This window comes from Halichoerus grypus, chromosome 12, assembly GCF_964656455.1.
Source record: "Halichoerus grypus chromosome 12, mHalGry1.hap1.1, whole genome shotgun sequence".
NCBI classification, from domain to species: domain Eukaryota; kingdom Metazoa; phylum Chordata; class Mammalia; order Carnivora; family Phocidae; genus Halichoerus; species Halichoerus grypus.
In genome coordinates this window covers 105,810,402-105,827,987 of record NC_135723.1, presented here as the reverse complement: position 1 = coordinate 105,827,987, position 17,586 = coordinate 105,810,402, and the positions used below count along the sequence as shown (strand labels likewise).

General features: G+C 46.7%; 1 protein-coding gene and 1 long non-coding RNA gene across 7 annotated transcripts in view; one reads left to right on the top strand and one right to left on the bottom strand.

Moving 5' to 3' along the window:
• The window catches only part of PTPRN2 (protein tyrosine phosphatase receptor type N2), an 822,826-nt gene that overhangs the window by 116,319 nt on the left and 688,921 nt on the right, over positions 1-17,586 (top strand). The window lies entirely within an intron of this gene.
• Positions 4,674-7,577, bottom strand: LOC144379691 (uncharacterized). The gene is made up of 3 exons (XR_013443030.1): positions 7,211-7,577; positions 6,755-6,842; positions 4,674-6,169 (listed from the first exon to the last, which is right to left on the bottom strand). It is a non-coding gene; the product is annotated as an uncharacterized LOC144379691 (long non-coding RNA).

Sequence of the window (17,586 nt, the reverse complement as noted above, 5' to 3'; positions counted from 1 at the left end):
TCATAAATCTGAGGAGAAATGCACATTTGAAACTCTGTAGCTGTTCTACGAAGTTAGGAAAGATTTTCACTCAGATGCTTGGTATTTTAGTAAGCTAGAACTCTCATATGCTACTAATGAGAGAATTAGTTATTTCTCTTGAAAGTTCTAAATATGCTACTACTCTTTAGACTCAGGAACTCAGATTGGAGTAATCTATCCTAAAGAAATGCTTTTAAATACGGAGATGAGTACTGATGTGTAAAGATGTTTAACAGCTTTCGGGCGCCTGGGTGGCTCAGTTGGTTAAGCAACTGCCTTCGGCTCAGGTCATGATCCTGGAGTCCCGGGATCGAGTCCCGCATCGGACTCCCTGCTCAGCGGGGAGTCTGCTTCTCCCTCTGATCCTCCCCCTCTCATGCTCTCTGTCTCCCATTCTCTCTCTCAGATAAATAAATAAAAAATCTTAAAAAAAAAAAAAAAAAGATGTTTAACAGCTTTCTTTATAATGTGGAAAAACTAAAACCACGTATGTGACCAGTACCAGCAGGGACTGGTCACATCAGTGTGGTACCAGCAGCCTCCAGAGATGGTCATGAGGAAGTTTAGTGGCTCAGGAAATGTTCACAGTGGAATGCCAACGTCTGATAGAAAAGGCAGGGGGGCGGACCGAGGCTACAGAGTGAACTCAACTATGTCTAAAAATAAGCAATTATGCAGAGAAAAACATTAGAAGAAAATGCGTCTATAATGATTTTTTTTGTTCATGCGTCTCTGCATATTCCAATTTTATGCCATAAGATTTTATTGCTCATATAACCAGAAAAAAAGTTATCAAAACCTGGGAATTTGGAAATTTGTGGTTTCCTCTCTGCATTTTTACAAGGTGATCTTCTGACCTTAAGTGAAGCTGCATGACCTTGGCGTACACTTCTTGTATGAAATACTGTTGTTTCTTGGCAGCGTGTCCTGGGTACGAGGAACTTGGTCTGTGATCTCTGCAAGGGGCTTCTTCCTGACCGACTCCGTGGGGAGTGGTGGGTTTTCTCTCTCCCTTCACTGCTAGCCTACACAGGGAGCCTGCCCCTCTCTCTGATGCCTTCCAGTCTGAGGTACTCTGCCCTCAGAAGTGCTGCGGGTACTGTTCTCAGTGTTCTTAACCAGCCTTGGGACCGGAGGGTGGAGCATCGCTATCAGAAGCACCACTGGGTGAGGGAGCTGGGGGTGGTGCCCGGACGTCTCCAGGGACCTTCCAGGACCAGTGTCGGAGAATTGCACGGCTCATATTTTTTTTTTTTTTTAAGATTTTATTTATTTGACAGAGAGAGACATAGCGAGAGAGGGAACACAAGCAGGGGGAGTGGGAGAGGGAGAAGCAGGCTCCCTACTGAGCAGGGAGCCGGATGAGGGGCTTGATCCCAGAGTCCTGGGATCATGACCTGAGCCGAAGGCAGATGCTTAACGACTGAGCCACCCAGGCGCCCCTGCACGGCTCATATTTGTACTGATGAACCTTCATGTGTAGACAGGTAGATGTGTAGACAGACACCTTCTTATGCTCTTCTGCAAGAGGAAGGGCCTGGATTGGTAACCTGGGATGAGTCTGACCTGGTTTGTTAGGGGAGGCCCCGTGCCCCTGGAGTTCATTTTCCTCATTGGTGTTCTGTGAAGGAGAAATGCTGGGAGACCCAGGACCACGGCAGGGACAGCCTGCTGTAGTTGGAGGAGGGCCGATGGGCAGCTGGACTTCTTCATTTACCGCAGGGGTCCTGGGGATCCCAGCCGCAGGGTTTCTGTGAGTCCTTTGCGTGTGGACAGTGGGAGAAAGAGAAGCAACAGCAGTCTGACTAAGCAGTGGGTGGTCTTGGCGGGATTGTGTGGACCAGACAGGCAGGGACAGCTCAGAGCCAGGCATCCCAGGGCTGCAGGGGGCTCCGGGTTCCCTCCCATATGCTGCTGTGTCCATGGGCACCTCAGGCAAGTCATCTTCCTCTGTCTGTCCTCAGTGTTTTCCCTGGAAAGTGGAGACATTAGCATGTGTGGTCTCCAGAGTCCTTGTCGCCTCAAATGTGCAGTGAGTCCAGCACCGGGCAGCCAGGCCGAGGCCCCAGTGTTGCCAGGTGATGGCCTTGCTCCGTGTCGTCACGGGTGCTGCTGTCTTTTGCCTACCCCCTCCTCATTTTCTAGCCAGTGCTCCCCTCCCACACATGCCTCCTCATCCTCTCCGAGCTGTGAGCATAGCCTGCCTTTGAACGTGGTGCAGCTTTCTTGCAGCTCTGAGAGCTAAGCGCAGCGCCACCAGCTAGTTGATGGTGATGTGTTCTGGATTCACCTCATGCCAGGCAAACATGAGCCCACTGCTGGGATGAGAGGCTCGGGGAGCATACCCCCATCTGGGGGGCAATGGGGAGCTGGCATGGCTGGTGTTCTCTGGGCCTAGGCTCAAAAGTCAGGCCCATCTGGGCTTGAATCCCAAGTCTGCCAGCCCGTTAGGCTCTCCGAGCCTCCGTTTCCTCACCTGGAAGGTGGGGGTGTTGCAGGGCTGTTGGGAGCATAGGATGAGAGGATGAGCTGCTAGGCACCGCTGTGGCTCCCGCATTCACCCTGGGGACCAGTGTGGGGTGGCATGTGTGCCAGGGGCTTTTGGAAATCTTAGTATCAGGCCACACCCTGGTCAATTAGATCGGAATTGGGGATGAGGCCGGGCACCGCAGGTTCCCTTGTGAGCCATTTCTGGCCTGGGAGTTGTGCTTGAGCACCGCTGGGCCTGCGGGGAGAGGCGTGCCGTGGTACCGGCCGCAGCGGGGGGAGCAGGCTGACGTGCCCTGGTGGGGCGTTGCCGGCAGGGTGTGCACTGAGGGTGCTTCATTCCGTGGCTGGAGGTGGACTCACAGCTGAACGCGAGTGCCTGCGAGAGAATTAACCTTCCCCCAGAGCCACGCACCCCACTTCTCAACCACTTCTTCGAACTCCCAGTTTCTACAACTGAAGAAAAGATGTAAAAATCCATCCATGCAGACTTGGAGGAGAATTGGAATATTTCCAAATGGAAGAAATTTAGTCACAGACGTGAAGTTTTGACCTTGCTGAGAGAATTCAGGATGTGAATGATATACTCCAAAGATTCAAAATGTGATTCTGTTTTTACCATACTTTCCTGGGAGGCCAGATTTAACTCGTTGGAGAAGGGAGGTTTTGGAGTGGCTGTCCGTCGCCGCGTGCTAGGTGCAGGGCTGCGTGTGGGCCCCCACCCGACTCCACCCGTTCTGGCATCTTTCCTTTCAAGGCCAGCGATGTTTGTCTGGGCTGATGTGGGTGGGATCTCCTGTAGGAGGAATCCCACTAGAGCTGCTGAGGCGGCAAGGGTTTCCTTCATTGGTGATTCCAGAGATGCTCCGCCAGAGTTAGGTGGGAAGCAGAATCAGGAAGAAATGACAGCCTAGAATTTTTTTTTTTTTAATTTTTTTTATTGTTATGTTAATCCCCATACATTACATCATTAGTTTTTGATGTAGTGATCCATGATTCATTGTTTGTGCATAACACCCAGTGCTCCGTGCAGAACGTGCCCTCCTCAATACCCATCACCAGGCTAACCCATCCTCCCACCCCCCTCCCCTCTAGAACCCTCAGTTTGTTTTTCAGAGTCCATCGTCTCTCATGGTTCTTCTCCCCCTCCGATTTCCCCCCCTTCCTTCTTCCCCTCCTGCTATCTTCTTCTTCTTTTTTTCTTTCTTAACATATATTGCATTATTTGTTTCAGAGGTACAGATCTGAGATTCAACAGTCTTGCACAGTTCACAGCGCTTACCAGAACACATACCCTCCCCAGTGTCCATCACCCAGTCACCCCATCCCTCCCACCCCACCCCCCACTCCAGCAACCCTCAGTTTGTTTCCTGAGATTAAGAATTCCTCATATCAGTGAGGTCATATGATACATGTCTTTCTCTGTTTGACTTATTTCGCTCAGCATAATACCCTCCAGTTCCATCCACGTCATTGCAAATGGCAAGATCTTATTCTTTTTGATGGACAGCCTAGAATTTTTGCAGTCAGATAAGGAGGATTTTACGAAGTGAAGATTCTGAGAAAGGATTCAGAAAACTCATCATCAACCAGTTACAGTTCGTCTGGTCCTATTGAAACAATAAATATTATTGAGTCCATCCAGTATATAAGATGTATGGACCTTGTCTGGTTCTCAAGTCAAACAATTCAACTGTAAGATGACATTTTTATTTTTTTATTTTTAATAATTTTTTATTTTTAAAAAGATTTTGTTTATTTATTTATTTTAGAGCGTGACAACTCGTGCACGTGAGTGGGGGGAGGGGCAGAGGGAGAGAGAATCCCAAGCAGACTCCCCGTTGAGCGCTGAGCCTGAGGCTGGGCTCCATCTCACGACCTTGAGATCATGACCTGAGCTGAAATCAAGAGTCGGACCCTTAACTCACTAAGTCAACCAGGTGCCCCAAGATGACATTTTAAAAAGTCAGTTGGGGAAAATTTTTCATTTTTTAAAGATTTTATTTATTTGACAGAGAGAGACACAGCGAGAGAGGGAACACAAGCAGGGGGAGCAGGAGAGGGAGAAGGCCTCCCACGGAGCAGGGAGCCCGATGTGGGGCTTGATCCCAGGACCCTGGGATCATGACCTGAGCTGAAGGCAGACGCATAATGACTGAGCCACCCAGGCGCCCCATTTTTTTAAAAGGTTTTATTTATTTATTTGCCAGAGACAGTGAGAGAGGAAACACAAGCAGGGGGAGGGGAGAGGGAGAAGCAGGCTCCCCACTGAGGAAGGATCCCAATGCGGGGTTTGATCCCAGGACCCCAGGATCATGACCTGAGCTGAAGGCAGATGCTTAACCATCTGAGCCACCCAGACGCCCCAATTGGGGAAAATTTAACAGTGATTGGGTGTTAGAAATTTATGTATAAAGAACTGTTGTTCGTTTTGCTAGATGTGGTATTGGGTTTGTAATTTTATCTTTCAAAGTCCTCATCTGTTAGAGATGTGTAGGTGTATTAGCTTTTCTTTAACTTACTCCAGCTCCTCCCAGAAGTGGGCTGGGGGCAGGAAGAATGATTACTGCACTTGGTCAATGGCTGCAGGAACATGCATCATATTGTCCACTCTACTTCTGTGTGTGTTTGAAAATTTTCACAGAAAAACTTAAAATTTGCTGCCACCATGCTGGTTGCCCTAGTCATAGTGTAGTGTGTTTTGTTTTTCCAGAATGTTGTGGATCTCTCCAAGGCAGCTGGTGGAGGTGGCAGTGAGGGGACCTAGAAGGGAATGGAGATTAACCAGCTGTCTTCTGTGTTTTCCCAAAGTGGGCTCTGAACACAGCAGTTAACAGAGGGAGGGAGTGGGGACTGCGTTCATTACCCGCTGCAAATAGGGCTAGATTAGGCTGATGTGATAAAATATCGGAAGTGTGAGTGCTCACCGTGTGGGAAGGCCTCGTGTAATATATTCATGCACGAAGTATCTATGCTTTTCGGTTTTTAATACATTGACAGTAATGGGGTCTGTTCATGCATTTCGTTATGATGATCTGACATGTAGCCATACTTCTCCTGTGGCTAAAGATAAAGATAAATAGGTTTGTCATCTTTGACATTTGATTCACTCATTTTCCCCTGTTCGTTTGCTACTCACCAAACACTCTTTGAGTGAACAATGGTCCAGGTGTAAATAAGAGATAAGTACGGTGCCTACTGCGTGTTGCTGTGGGTCAGTGAGGGTGGCAGGTTGCCACAGGGCGGCCTCGGGGAGCGGGCTGCCCTGGTCTGCAAGCCAGAGGACGGCCAGCTTGTACGTCTCATGGGTGGGGGCAAGGGCGGGCAGGAGGCCCGGGCACAGTGTGTTGTAGTCACTCACGTGGAGCTTCTTGCCCCAGGAGCTTCTGTGCCTGTGCTGGCCTGTCGTCCGCTCTCCGGGGAGCACCCTGCACGGGGGAGGAAATGTGTCAGTATTTTGTGGTTGAAGACAAAAGTTCTAAAGACAACCGTGTCATGGTGTGGGCACGTACTGCTGTTCCCAGCCACGTGGTTCCCGGGGCAGCTGCAGGTGCAGTGATTTTGTCTCCAGAGCATCTCAGCAGAGCTGGCTGGCCCAGGCTGGGCTCTGGGTGGTGGGTGCCCGAGAGTCTCTGCGCGGAGCCGTGCTTCCCCCCTGTTCCTGGGAACCGGCAAAGAGAAAGATGATGCGCGTTGGGAGGGGCAGTGAGGGTCCTGCAGTGTGGGAAGCCGGGTTGCAGGACTTTTCACTGTGAGGGATGAGAGCCAGGGTCTGAGCCTTGACACCAAAGGAGTTCTAGTTAGTACTTTCATGCCAAGTCTGCAAAGTGCAGCTCACTGGCCGTTTTGTCAATAAAGGTTTATTGGCACAGCGCCACACCCATCCGGTCACACTGCAGGGCAGCTCTGCAGGTATGAGGGCTCAGACAGCACACGGCCCACTCAGCCAAAATCGTCTGCTCCCTGGTCCTTCTCAGAAAAAGCTGGAGGACTCTGGGGTTTCTGTCAGCTATTTTCAGCCTTTGGTGGACTGAGGAATCTTTTTCTTTGTTATCAAATTTAAATCAGTTTGAAAAAATACACGTGGACTCATTACTTCCAGTACCCTGTCAAGGTTGGGAGCTTTCAAAGCCTAGGGTGACCTGATCTGATTGGTATTGAAATGTGTCGGAAAGGAAGGGTGCAGGGAGCACCCCCTGGGGTCTGAGGGACTCTGGGCAGTGGCTGCTGAGGACCGTGCCCTTACGTGAAGTCAGGGGCACCGGAGGCGGGCACCTCTCCCAGAGATGGTGAGCTGCCTGGGCACAGGTTGGCTTCAGGTGTCCACGGTGGGTCTGTAAATAGACAGATGGAATAAAGACATAGATATGAACCAATAGAAGGATTTGTTCCTTAATTATTTCCTTGGTAAATTGTGGCTCAATAAACAAAATTATTTATTTCTAACATATCAACCTGAGGTATACACCAAAACCATTCTTGTCGCAAACAACTTTAAGAATGTGACTCAACTTACGTGTTTTGCTTCAGTTTCTTACCAGATGGACATGTTTATTTCCCTTCCCCGTGTAGTTTCGTCTCAGCTGCTCTGCATACTCAGGTTTATCACAGAAGTGATCATAGTTCTGGTGGCCAGGACTTTTTAGTGGTTTAGCACAGTTTTACATATTTACACATTTAGAGACTTTTGGGGGCTTTTTACCTCTGGTCCTGGTCTGTAGCCTCCTCCCGCACACGCACTCCGCACCGGGCCTTTGATTTCCCTGGAGCACCCGCGGTGCCACGACGCAGACTGCAGAGCTGGGGGCTGTTGCTGGTTGTCGCTCCCGGTTCCCCGTTTGACCTGTGTCCGCTTGTGGGACAGCATCTGTGTCGCTGTCAGCGTGCTGTCAGCTTTACTGGTACCTGCCTGGACCTCGAGGGCTTGTACAAACTGGGGATGCACGGAGGCCCTGGGTCCTGTGGGGTGCAGGGGCTCTGACTGACTCTAGGAAACTCCCCTCCTGGGAGCAGAGGACACGTTGTTCCTGATCCGTGTATCGGCGCGTTCAAGGAACCGTTTCCATACATTTGGGTGTTACTGTTTTTTCTGTAAGCAGGACATGAGTCCCCCGAGGCCCGTCACCACCCGCCTTCCCCTCTTGGTAGGCGGCTTCTCGGCGAGCCTGCACGAGCCGCCCCCCTCCGCAGCCTCTCTGCCGCTCCTCCGTCTGTAGCATCTGTGAGCAGTCTGGATGTTAGTTACTGGTCTGTCTGCCGGCTGGAAGGTGGACGGCAGGGGTGCAGGGTCTTGCCTGTCTCGCTGTCTGATGTTGCCCCGTGTCTACAACCACCCACCACAAAGCTGGTGCAAAGCAGATGTTGCTCAACGATTAGTATTTATTTTGTGTTTATGACACAAGTTGCTGTGAACTTTCGCTCAGCTAGTTTGACCAGAGTCATGCGTGTAAGTGGTTTTAAGTGTTCAGTCCATGTGAGGTTATAAAAGCAACAGACCCTGACTTCCCCTCCCCAGGCCCCCCAGCCCTGGGAGCACCGCTCGACTGTTCTGTTGACCTCACACTCCGTCCTGTTTCCTATGGGTCCCCTGGTCTTCTCTGTGGAGCCTCTGCTGACCTGGCCGCAGCTTTATCATTGCCTGGCACAGTGCCAGGGCCCTCCCATCACTTCTCCCCCACCCAGTTCCAGGCCCTGTGCGCCAGAATTTCCCTTCAGTGTTCAGATCCGAACATCCGTTCTGTAGCTCTGGCTGCAGGTTGATCTTAGGCAGTTTTCCAACATCGTGGCTGTGAAAACAGTGCTTGTTAAGAAGCTGAGTGGGAGTCTCTGATTGCCCTGTGCCCTAGAGGAGAGGGGCTTTGTCCAGTTCACATAATCTCCATTTTGACTTCACAGTTGCCCCCAATCATGCCACTTTGGGTTGGTGTACTTGGGCCCTTTTCTTAGTTTTTGTTTTCTAAGCTCCTGGTCACTTTTTCCCAAGAGTCTCTATCCTCGGGGCGCCTGGGTCATTAAGCGTCTGCCTTCAGCTCAGGTCGTGATCCCAGGGTCCTGGGATCGAGCCCCGTGTCAGGCTCCTTGCTCCACTCGGAGTCTGCTTCTCCCTCTCCCACTTCTCCTGCTTGTGCTCTCTCTCTCTGTCAAATAAATAAAATCTTAAAAAAAAAAAAGTCTCTATCCTCGTCCCCTCCGGACCTTACTCATACCATCTGTTCATCAAGTCCCACTCCCAGAGGGTTTCTTCTGAGAACTCAGGCTCCAGCCTGCTGGCACGGGGCCACCTTGAGCCCTCCTCCCACAGCGGCTGCTGGGTGGCTCCTGTTACAGTCTGTGAGTGGCAGGAACTTCAGCTGCAGTGCAGGGGGCTGTGGCCAGGACCAGGCTGCGAAGGGCAAGGACGCCCAGCTCCCTTGTCCTGCCCGTGGAGCTGACCACAGGTCGGCCGTGCCACCTCTGCAGTGGAAAGGATTTGCGCTGCACACGGTAGGAGTTGCTCTGGGTCTGACGCTTACCATTTCTCATGCCCGCCTCCCGTTGTCTGCTGCGAGTCCTTGCATTCCTAGAAGTGGGCAAAGTGCCCTTGACCCCACGGGCCAGTCTGCTCACACTCTCTCACTGAGCCCTACTCCAGGATTTCATAGCTACTTTTCGGGGGACAAAACAACTCTCACCATTTCATGCGCCTATGGAGAAACAGAACTGTTGCTGTCCCCCCACATGTAAGGCACCATGCTTTGCGGTGTCTGCCCTTGAGTCCTGCTAACAAACCCCGGAAACTTCACCGGCCCTCATGCCTGGGCTTAGTGGGGTTAACGCAGCATCCCTGCCTGGGTCTGCATGAACATCCTGGGAAAAACAATTGAACCAATTCATTTACAAGTCCACACTGACTCCTAAGAATAGTAGGTGTAAGTAGTGCTCTCAGGTCTTGGTTATCCAGCTTCACGTGGAGAACCCACAAGTCAAAGCACGGCATTAGCTGAGATTAAGTGTAATTACGTAAGTGCTATATCTCTTGTGAAGATTATTTTCTGAACGTTGTCTTTGACAGTGAGGATGGCACGGGAGAAGGCTGGATACTTGAGTGGAGACGGGACCCAAACAAACAGTTAAAAATCCCCACAGATATTCCTATTTGCAGAAACAGGTAAAAAAGTGTAATACAGATTAATAATTATTGGAAGTCATTCAAGAGTGATTTTTTTCCTACATAATCCTGTTCTCAAATTATAACTGATTTTTTAAGATCACAAAGTTTCATAACAAAAATGTACTTTGTTTTTTCATTCATTTCCATTTACCCTAAGACAGACTCCCTTTCCACTGGTGTATAAGACAGATGGCCATCCTGCACCTGCAGAATAAGGTGTTTGCTAATGAAGTGGTGGCAGCTAGGGCCAGCATGTCCCTGGGCTGCTTCATCGCTGTCAGGTGCGGAAGCACAATGACTCTCGGAGGGCTTCAGTGTTGGTACAGTGTCTTGTTGGCACGGCTTGTTTTGAGCAGAAGGTGCTGGCTGGCAAAATCCAAAGGGCAGAGTTTTATGGAAACCTTATTTGTTTTTCCATTCTAAAAATAATGTACTTCATTAAAGAAAAAATTGGAAAGTGCAGAAGAGCAAAAAGAAGACAAGGGATTCATGGTTCTATCACTTCATACAACCATTATTACTTTTGACCTTTTTTTTCCCCTAGTATTTTTCCCACACTTGGACATGTTTTATGCATTTATAAGCATAGTTGTTATTAGAATTCTGTCTTGAAATTATGTAATAAATATTTTCCCATGTTATTTCATGATCTTTCTAAATATAACCTTTAACCGAGTAGTTTTGGGCCCTAAAATGAATGGGAAAATCACAATTCCCTTTAACTGGAAAAGTCATTCATTGACCATTTTTTAAAAAATTTATTTATTTGAGAGAGAGAGGGAGAGAGAGCATGTGCGTGCACATGCCAGGGGAGGGGCAGAGGGAGAGGGAGAGAGAGAATCTCAAGCAGACTGCCCGCTGAGCAGAGAGCCCAATATGGGGCTCAACCCCGGGACCCAGAGATCACGACCTGAGCCAAAATCACGAGTAGGACGCTTAACTGACTGAGCCACCCGGGTGCCCCTCATTCACCATTTTGTGAGGAGACTTTTGTTGAACAAGTATCAGTGCTAGGCTTCTGAATAAAAATGATGGGAAAACACTCTGCTAACTCCACCTTATGGGGGAAGAAGAAAGCTCAGGCTTAAAGAGTTAAGGATAGGGAGGAGGAGAGTGAGCTCTAGAGAGAAGTTCTAGGCAAGCATTAACTCAGTGTTTGTAGTACGGCTTTCATGGACCTCAACTGCGGTGTCCAGACAAACCTCCATCGTCAGTAGGGCCGTGTTAGGTATGCTGTCCGCCCATCAGTATTCACTTGAGAAGAAATGAAATGTGTAGAACAAGTTGATTATGGGAACATTGTTTATAAAAATGTCACCTTCCAGTAGAACTTCCAAAGAATTGATTAATCCAGAGATAATTAGACAGCTCTGGAGCATAGACACACACACACAAACCTTTCCAATCCTCTCTTGCAAAGATAGCATTGATGTACAAGCTGTAAAATTAGCACACATTCAGAAGACACAGCACCGTGCCACTCAAATACTCTCATACAATTCCTACATAAAATATCAACTAATGTAATCCAGTAGCACATTAAAAGAATACCACGTCAGGACCAACTAGGGCCTCATTCCAAGAATAAAGAATGACTCAATAGTAAGAAGTTAATACAGTTTACCATATTGATGGGTTAAAGGAGAAATACAGGTATTTATTTACAAAAAGATTTGAGAAAATTCAACATCTATTTTTTGATAAAGATTCTTAATAAAGTAGGAATAGATGGAAAATTCCTTAACATGAGAAGTTTTATAGGCAGGTGGAGAGCTTGATAGAGCAAGTGTTAGAAGCCAGCATAATGACATGGGTTTCAGCATTCGTACATGCATACATGTGTGCACACATGACTATTAGCTGTCAGCTGTTATTTAGCATAGCTTTGGCAGTGCCAAGCCAGGGTTCTCACCCTTGATGCTGGGCATCATCTGGGAGCTTTTAAGAGCTTCCATTGTCGCCATTCTGCCCCAGGTCAATGGAAACAGAATCTCTGGGATTGAGACCACTGTATTAGCAAATAAAATAAATGTGAAAAATATAAGAGGTATAAAACCCAAAGGAAGAGACAATATGATCATTATTTACAGGTAATATATTTCCAGGCTATATACCTGGAAAACCTAAATGAACCCATTGAATAACTACTGACAGTATTTGGTGGGGTGACTGGTTACACATTTAATGGAGAAATGAGCTTTCCTATATACCAACAACCAACAGAATACATAATGGGAGATGCTTAAACCATCTGGAAATAATCTGAAGAATGTATGTCATGTATGGAATACCCTCTCAAACTCTGCTGAGGGAATTCTGCTTCTGAGTATGGTGACCAGCTTGCAACAGACCAGTTTTACTCTAAAGCTAATAGAAAAGCTGGATAAACAGCAGAAAATTACCCGTGGGAGATACCAGAGAGGTACAAAGATAGCCAAGGTTGCAGGAAGGGGAACCAGTTCAGGTGACCCAGCACCGTTGCATTTGCGAATCAATAATCAATACTGGCAGAGGGATGGCAAAGGAGGAAGCAGCTGCTGGGGGTTTCAGAGTGGTCATTCAGGGTCTTTCAAGGTGTGAAAACTCTGGAGGACATCCTAGGCTTTTAGTCAGGACCTCTGGAGGGCTGGGACTACCTAAGCAGGAGGTAGGTAACCCCATCTCCAGCCTGGCCACAGCAGGCTCGGGTAATCTACCCTGCACTGCTGACTGCCAGAAGTTGAAGAAGAACTCTTTATGGGGTAAGATATCAGCTTGAGCCTCTTCCTTTTTCACACACAATATCAGCATGTGGTCAAAATTGCCATGCCTGTTAAGTGACAGGACCAAGAGAGAACAGGCAGATAGCAGAGACAGATGCAGAGGTGATCCAGGTATTGAAGTCATCAGGCTTTGACACGGAAATAATGGTGATTAATATATTCAAAACAACAGTTGATAAGTGGAGAATTTCAGAGAAGTACAATATATAAAAAAAAAACCCATGGAAATTCTAGCACTGAAGAATGCACTACATGGATTTAGGAATGCAACCTATGGGTTTAATAGCAGATTAGACAAAGTGGAAGTGAATGGGAAGTAGGTCAGAGACCATATCCAGAGAGAGGAAAACATGGAAAAAAATAGAGAGAGAGACATGGACATTGTAAGGAGGTAACATAGTGTGGATTGAAGTCCACAAAGGGGAGGAGACAGAGAATGGGGAGAAGCAAGTTTGAAGGGATAAAGACTAATAGTTTTCCAAGATGAGTGAGAGACATCAAGCAAAAATTCAAGCATTATGAGCCATAAGAAGAACACACATGCGTGTGCGCACACACACACATACACGCACACACACACATACACACACGCGCACACACGGGAATGGTATAGAAAAATTGTTGAAAATGAAAATTTAAAAATAAGGCCTAAAAACAGAAGAGGCACATAACCTCCTAGGTTATAAGACTGCATGGGAGAGATTGCATTACTGTCCCATATCTCCCTTTTTACCTGCACACATGCCTATTGCTGAGTAACCTTGTGTGATGGATGGCATTCCTTGCCCACTGTCTTATTCTGGGCTCACCTCCTGGCTTAGCTTGGCTAGTCTGGTGAGGAGGGAATAACAGAGGTGCTGGTCCTGACACTAGGGGCCTCTCCTGCTCACATGATGGTCGTTTGAAGTCCGTGGGTTTTGGGGGTGATTCTTTATGCCGTTGAGAGCTGACTTCAATAGGTAGGGGCAGCCAGAAGATAATGGAATGCTATCTTTAAAGAACTGAAAGAAAATAACTGCCAACCTAAAATTCTATACCCAGAGAAATTATCTTTAAAAAGACAGTGAAATAAGTGGGTAGAAAGTCTGTGGCCATAGAGGGAAGCACAGTGGAGAAGGGCTGAAGAGCCATGTGGAGGAGGTAGACTCACGGACAAATCCAAAATCTCCTCTGAGGGGTATGAGGACAGTTGGATAATTGGCAATACAGTGTTTCTGGGTCGGAAGGTCTAATATTGTATTATGTCAGTTCTCTCAGAATTACCTTTATGTTTAAGCAATTACAATAAAACATTAAAAAATTCTCTTGGAATTAAGCAAACTAGTTTTAAAGTTCATGTTGAGAAGTACATATGAGGCTGAACAGGAAAGTGATGAAACCGAGATGTTGTTTGTTGGGTGTTGACTGACCATCCCACGCCGCAGTGCTTTATGATGATGGGGTATTCAAACCTGAGTGGTTGTGATCGTAAATAGGCAGACAGATTGAAGGAAAAGAATAGAAAGTCTAGAAATAGACCTGAATGCATATGCGTATTTAGTATATGATAATGATGACATTTTAAATCAGTGGGGGAAAAGATGTATTATTCAGTAATGATTTGGGGACAACTGGCCAGACATTTGGAAAATACAGAGCTGAGTCCCTCCCAAACTCCTTACCCCAAAATAAAATCCAGATGGTTCAAAGATTTAAAGTATAATGGGATTTTATAAGTACTAGAAGGAACTTGGGGGAATTTTTAATAATTTTGAGAAGGAATAAATCTTTTAAGCAAGATAGAAGAGACATCTATGAAAATTTAAAATACACATACTTTTAACTCACCAGCCCCACTCCTACAGAATTACGTGATGAATATGCTTAAGTGTATGTGTAAAGAATCAAATGTAAAATGATTCTTTGGAACATTGTAATAGAAAAACCACGAACATCCTAAATATCCTTCAAATTATGGTTCACCCCGAATATGGAACTGTATATGTGTTGATTTAGAAAGACCTCAAGACATTTTGAATGAAAAACAAAGATGCAGAACAGCTGGGATCCGTATTAGAAAAAAATGAAATTGGATCTAATTTCTTTTAGAAAAGTCAAGTCCTATACACTTAAGTGTGAAAGGCAAAACAATAAAGATTTTTATTTTTTTATTTTATTTTTTTAAAAGATTTATTTATTTATTTGACAGAGAGAGACACAGTGAGAGAGGGAACACAAGCAGGGGGAGTGGGAGATGGAGAAGCAGGCCTCCCACCAAGCAGGGAGCTCAACGTGGGGCTTGATCCCAGGGTCCTGGGATCATGACCCAAGCCTAAGGCAGACGCTTAACAACTGAGCCACCCAGGCACCCCAAAACAATAAAGATTTTTAGATGCAAATACAATGATTTTGTGACCTTAGTAGAAAAAGATTTTGAAATAGTACATAAAAAGCACTAACCACAAAGGAAAGGATGGATAATTTCAACTACGTTAAAATCAAGAACATTTCTTAATTAAAAAGACACTAAAAAGAGAGTTAAAAAACAAGTAACAGAATGGGAGAAGACATTTTTAAAATTAATTAATTATTTTTGAGAGAGAGAGAGAGGGAGGAGACGGAGGGGCAGAGGGAGGGAGAGAGAGAGAGAGAGAGAGAGAGAGAGAGAATCTTAAGCAGATTCCACGCTCAGCACGGGACCCTACCAGGGCTCCATCTCATGACCCTGAGGTCATGACCTGGGCTGAAATCCAGAGTTGTACACTTAACCGACTTAGCCACCCAGGTGCCCCAGGAGAAGACATTTTTAACACTTACCACCAAGAAGTCTTATACTCAAAATATATATAAAGAATCCTAACAAACCATTAAGAAAAGACAGAGACAAGAAAAATTAGCATAATGTTTTAACAGGACATTCTAAGGAGAAAATCCAGATGATTGAGAAATATACAAGATGGTGTTCTCCCTAATTATTAAATTGGAGAAATTAAATTGAAGCCACATGAAATATGGAAGATCAGCTACTCAACTGGCAAAAACTCAAAGTTTACAAATTTTGGATGTTACTGAGAATTGAGCGCATGAGAACTCAGGCCTGGCGGTGGTGGAATAAACAAGGAGTAAAAAGAAGCAAGATGAGCGCCCCCCCCCCCCCCCCCCCCCGCCGTGTGTGACCAGTGTGTGTGTGTCCTCTGGGAAGATGTTCTGAAGGGTGCCAAGAATCAGTGGGCAGCAATCTGTAGATTGGTTGAGTGGGATAGGAAGAAAATTTATATTTCATTGTAAATTTTTTTTTTTTTGCTGTTTTTTCAATGGGAAAAGAAGTCACCTAAGACTTCTACAATACATATTAAAAACATATAATTTAAAATATTTAAATGGCATGCAGCCTTCCCAGTGTGTATCTCATTGGTACAGTGTTGTGTTTTGCCTTCATGTATGGGGGAGAGAGAATGGAGGGGAACGTTCCTCCACAGCAAGGCTGGGGTCTGCATGGTGGGACTGTTCCGGAACTTTCTGCTGCACGCTGCTGAGGTTGAACACAGAGAGACAATCTACTGAAAGTATTTCTGGACCCCCAACTAAGTTTGCTCTTGGTGTTACTCTTAGCAAGTGTCCTGAAGCAGTACTTCACAGGTGTGATAAGACTGACATAGACCAAAGGGTGTGCTCGGGGTGCCCGTAAGTGCCTGATCTGGACTGCAGGGCCCTGCTTCCTGGGAGAGAGGAAGCTTCCCTCCAGTGTCTGTTTACTGGTTCATTTCAGTGCTTAGCACACTGCTGGGTGGTTCTGTCTGTAAGTTCTGCAGTGATCCAGAGTGGTGGTTCTTCCATGTTCTAAGCAAATGAAACAATTCATTAAATAAACTTACTATGTCTGCATGTTCAGCAGACAGTAATGAACATTCTTACAACTAAGCAGTAGTTTATATCTAAGTTTCCCTTTTAAGGAAGAAAAAATAAAATTCAAAGATATGCGTGCGACTTCATTGTGAGTCCACATGGGAGCCGTATATTTTTCTGCAGGGCTGACCCTGAGAAAAGGGGGTTCTCTTGGTTCCTGTCTGCCTCTCAACAGCCTTTGGTCGCCAATTAATGTAGCACACGTGTGCCGAGCACCCCTATTCCTGGCATTTTGTAGGCAGTAGGATTTAATGTAAGCAGTGGGCTAGCCTTTCTCTGTGATGTGCACGCCAAAGACGGGAGCAGAGGGGAAGCACATCATCTGCCTGTCGCCTCCCTCCTTTCTCCCCAAGCTTTGCAATGCTCATGGCCATGTTCTGAGGTCACCTGGATGCTCCCGAGTCCAGGCAGGGACACAGGTGAGGACCGGTGGCCAGGGAGGTCCTCCCTCCACAGACTGGTAGCTGCACCACGGCCACCTGTGAAACAGCCACCTAGAGAAACTGCCCCTAGCTGACTTTTCAGCCTGTTTCTCACCTGCTGTCGCCTCCGTCACCTCCCGGCCATCCTCTAAATCACACACATTTGAGTTTTTGTTTTAGAAAATTTTAAAGCTGGAGACCAGGGAATGTAAGAACACATCACTTGGTCACAACTGTGTTGGCCCCACGTCATACCCGCAGTAAGACATGTGTGTCCTTGGATGAATATAGGGCTGAGCTGTGGCCGGGACATGAAGGGGAGAGGGCCTGCTGGGCAAGCTCTTTCTCACGCAGAGCCGTCCTCCCTGCTGTAGGATCAGTGACTTTGCCAAGTAAAACTTGCCGCTTTTCAAAGTGAGCATGAATAAGGTTGGTTGGTGGGTGTGAATTAGAGGAAGAAGATGGCAGATACTTCTGCCCGCACTGTAAAGGCTATTAGAAATTGGGTCGTTCTGGTTCCATATCTGGAGAAGGAAGTGAAAGGGATGCGTGTGGTAATAATAATGAATAATTTCCCTGCGCTGCCATCACTTTGATCTGTCTCGCCCAACGCAGCATTTGAGGTTGGTCCTAGCCCTGCCATCTTCATTTTAATACCAACTATAATACAGCTTTGAAAACCTAATAATTTAGGAACAAAAGGAGGTTTTAGTATTTCTGTCTGCTGGGAAAATCACAGAGGGTTAAATGATTATAAAAATGAATTATAGGTCACAAGTTTAGTTTGTTGTTTGTTTATTTAAAGTGGGCTCCATGCCCAGCACGGAACCAAACGCGCTCGAACTCACGACCCTGAGAT